Source organism: Pan paniscus, chromosome 12, assembly GCF_029289425.2.
Source record: "Pan paniscus chromosome 12, NHGRI_mPanPan1-v2.0_pri, whole genome shotgun sequence".
Lineage (NCBI taxonomy): Eukaryota > Metazoa > Chordata > Mammalia > Primates > Hominidae > Pan > Pan paniscus.
The window spans coordinates 91,002,422-91,006,548 of NC_073261.2; the positions used below are offsets into that span (position 1 = coordinate 91,002,422).

The 4,127-nt window shown below is 33.4% G+C and overlaps 1 non-coding gene across 1 annotated transcript; it reads right to left on the reverse strand.

Annotated features, from left to right (window-relative positions):
* Window positions 1-1,040: 1,040 nt before the first annotated feature.
* On the reverse strand, window positions 1,041-1,144 carry LOC112439049 (U6 spliceosomal RNA). The gene has a single exon (XR_003027346.1). It is a non-coding gene; the product is annotated as a U6 spliceosomal RNA (small nuclear RNA).
* Between the last annotated feature and the right edge of the window lie 2,983 nt (window positions 1,145-4,127).

Sequence of the window (4,127 nt, forward strand, 5' to 3'; positions counted from 1 at the left end):
GAACTCTAATAGTCATAGAAAACCTTCACTGAGTATTACCTATGTATCAGTGACCATAATTTGTCATGTTCATGTGATATATTTAGCGATCTTCACAAGCTTATAATGAGGGAAATACTACCGGCATTATTCTTCTCAATAAAGATGAAGAAACAAATGCTTAGAGAGATTAAATAAGTTGCCCCAAGTCACTAACCCAGATATTAAGCAGCAATGTTGATACTGGTAGCAGACACGTCTGCCTCCAAAACCTGTACTTCTAACCAGTTAACATCTTTGTTTCTAATGTGTATGGCTTCTATGGGTACCCACATAGAATGGGTACATTGTTGAACATGACACATTTGTAGCCATACTTCCCTCATTAGTCCATATCACAAAAGAAGAGATGGTTTTGCCCATGTCTATTTCTCATCCCTCCGATTGTGCTCTGCCTTCCCTCTGTGTGTCAACTACTCCCAAATATTTAGGATATTCCTAGTTTTCTCCTCAGTGCATCACAACTCTGTATTCAGGGTTGTGCCTACCTGATAACCTTAACATCCATGCCATTGTTTCCCTTTTGATATGTGAGTTATCCTTAATAACTCATTCATGCTTACCACTCATGTAAGTAAAATATGTCAATTCTAATTTTAAAGTAAAACACACCCACTTGTCTCTATCTTCATGTCTTCCTTCACTTTAGTCCAATTCATAGGCTTCTAAACCAGCCATCTAAAATCCCTTTGCCTTCATTTTTTCTCCTTATATTTGTTCTCCACACAGCAGCCAGGTTGATTTTTTTTTAAAACATACAAAGTTAAGCAGTTAACAGACTGGGGCCATACTCCATGATGGCTGAAAAAATTCACCATTCTGTAGGAACTAGGATTTGTATGGCTGCCTGAAGATCCATGAATATTGACTGCCGTGGAGCAATCCCCCTTCCCACTCCAAATCCTGGTTTCTGCACCATGCCTCCACTGGGAGGGCCTCTCATTCTACCACCCCGCCCACCTCGAGGGCTTCCAGGAGACTGAAGACAATTATCTCATGGGAAAAATATGGAACGCTTCATGAATTTGCATGTCATCCTTGCACAGGGGCCATGCTAATCTCTATATTATTCCAATTTTAGTATATATGCTGCTGAAGCAAGCACCAAACTAATTTTTTACGTGAGTAATACCTACATATAAACTACAACATACATGCACATAAACACTAAAACAGTACAAACATAGAGTGAAAAGTTAAAATTCTTCCCACAACTGTTGATTGTATTAGATTGGTGCAAAAGTCATTGTGGTTTTCGCCAAGTTACTTTCAAAAACCACAATTACTTTTGCACCAACCTAATAGTTGACACGTATGTGAAAATTGTTGTGTTTTGATCCTGGATCCTTATAGAATTCTTGTAACTTTGCTTTACCACAACTGAGTACATTGACTCTTGGAATAAAAATTATATTTTCTGTAAAATATATGTTTAGGTTATTTATTAACTATATATAACTTTTCCTTTTGATTTATTGTATTGGCTAGATCCTGAAGATGATGCTGGGTAGACACTGTGAAAGAGGGCATCCTTCTGTTTTTCCCAATTTAATGAGAATGCTTCTGAAAGTTCATATATGTGTATTGAAGTTTTTAAAGGATTCCATTCATTAAACAGAGGAGTTGCTTTCTTCTCTCAGCGTGGTAAATGTTGGGTGAATGAAAAAAGAAAATGTACTGTATACACACAATGGAAAACCCTTCAGCCATAAAAAAGAAGGAAATCTTGTTCCTGACGACAACATAAATAAACATGGAAAACCTACGTTGAGAGAAATGTCAGGAACAGAAAGACTTATATATGGAATCCATAATATCACTTATATATGTAATCCAAAAAAGTTGAACCCACAGAAGCAAAATGGTGGTTTCCAGAAGCTAGGGGATTGGTCTAGCAAGATGTTAGTCAAAGGATACAAAATCTCAGATGGAAGAGATAAGTTCAAGCATTCTATTGTATAGTATGATGACTATAGTTAACAACAATCTACTATATGCTTGCAAATTACTGAGTACACTTTAAATTTCTCACTACCAAAAAAAAAGTATGTGAGGTAATGTATGTATAAAGTAGCTTGATTTAGCCATTTCACAATGATTTGACAGATATAGCAAAATATGTGGAACACCATAAATACATACAATTTTTATTCGTCACTATACAAAAGGAGTTGATCAATAGTAACAATTGTTGAAAATATTTTAACTGGATCTGAGATATTATGAATTTTTGTAGAAGTGCATTAGGGAAGTGCCTTAGGAAAGAAAATTTTTTTATTCCAGGTGTGGTTGATAGAGTTGAATTACAGTAACATTTTGTTTTAAATAACCTTTTTAAAAAATACATAGCTAGGTGTGGTGGCACAGAGCTGTTGTCCCAGCTGCTGGGGAGGCTGAGGCAAGAGGATTGCTAGACCCAGGAGTTTGAGTCTAGTCTGGGCAACATAGTGAGAACCCATCTCTTAAAAAATAATTACTTTTTTAAACCTAAGAAATTAGCTCTAGTTGGTCAAAAAGTATAATTATTTTAAAATTACTGCACTTATTTGATATATTTTAAAATGTGAGTATTTGTATTCATGTTCACATTGAACATCATAAATGAAATTTTCATCATATATGAGATTATTTTATAGTTTTTGTTTGTTTTCCTTTGCTAATTCTGTTTTGCATAAAGTTAAATGTCAGCTTCTAAGCATTCTTATTTCCCATATTTGTGTCTAGATTAAGAAAAGCAAATGTTTGTTTTTTAAGACTTTAAAGTTGGTTAGAAGCAGTGTTTATGTTATAAATTAAGCTTTCTCGTTCTTTACTTTGGTCATCAATATATGGTTTATAAAAATAAATATTTTCAATATTTTCATAACTTTTTAAAGTTGAAAGCAAGAATTTAATGTTCTATACTCCTCTCTTGGTATCTTTAGCTTTAAAAAATACATATTAGGTTTGAAATTGTCTTTTGATAATATCTTTGGTACTTTTCTCTTGGATTTGATACATAGGGCTCTTATTTTTCATATATAGATGAGTGTACACAGATATGCATAGAAATTACCAAACTTTAAACATACATACAAGTGTGTACGGGAATAAATATGGGTTGTTTGGCCAAGTTTAAAAATTTCATTTAATCTTCATATTAAGCCAATATACGTGTATGATATCATTCACAGATTGATGGATATTTTCTTTGTGGCCTAATGTCATCAATGCCTTCCAATTCTATAGGTCTCATTGTAAAGAAAAGTTAATGCTTCTTTGGATTCAGAGTTATCCATGTATTTATTAAAACATATATACAGCTGTGTTATTCAAATTCTTTATTTTCTTCTTGGTCCCTCCTGTGTTCTGACAAGACCCTGTTATTTGTCTCATCAAAATATTTATCTCTGTTTGTATTAATTGCCCATGTATCTGTCATTTTCTTCTCTATTTTGTAAATACTCCTTGAAGGCAGTCAACATTTTGTCCCCAGTTTAGTACATGGCTCACAATAATTAGTATGTCAAGTATAGTACATGGCTCACAATCATTCTCAATATTATTTGTTGAGTGAATGAACATTCAGTAATTGGCTGATGTTCACCATTATTTTAAGGGTTTCAATAATCTAGAACTTACTGTGAACAAACTTAGTATGAACCTGAACATTTTCTCATCCCACCTTGATGTCAATGGATTAATTCCTCACAAATATTAAACTATTATAAAAATTGTACGTGATTATTTTCTTTTTGTTTTGCTGCAAAGCTAGTGTAGTTAGCTTTGGGGGGTTAATATTATTGATTACTTATTAGCTAATCCTGATGACTGAAACATAATTGCAGTTAACTCTGAATATCTAAAATATATTAGGAAATTAAGCAGATATTTAAGTTTAATAAATGATTTACTCCAGTATCTGATAGAACAATTCATCTCAGACATCCTTTCTCAGGAAGTCTTATACATTTCCCTGATTTGATCCTTCATGACTTCTTTTAGTTCGTGTGGAATTGTACACATTTTCTCAGCTCTTTGATGGAATGAGTCAGATTCTACTAAGACTGATATGCCCAATTTCCCTTTGTGTCACTTATAGTTAGTCT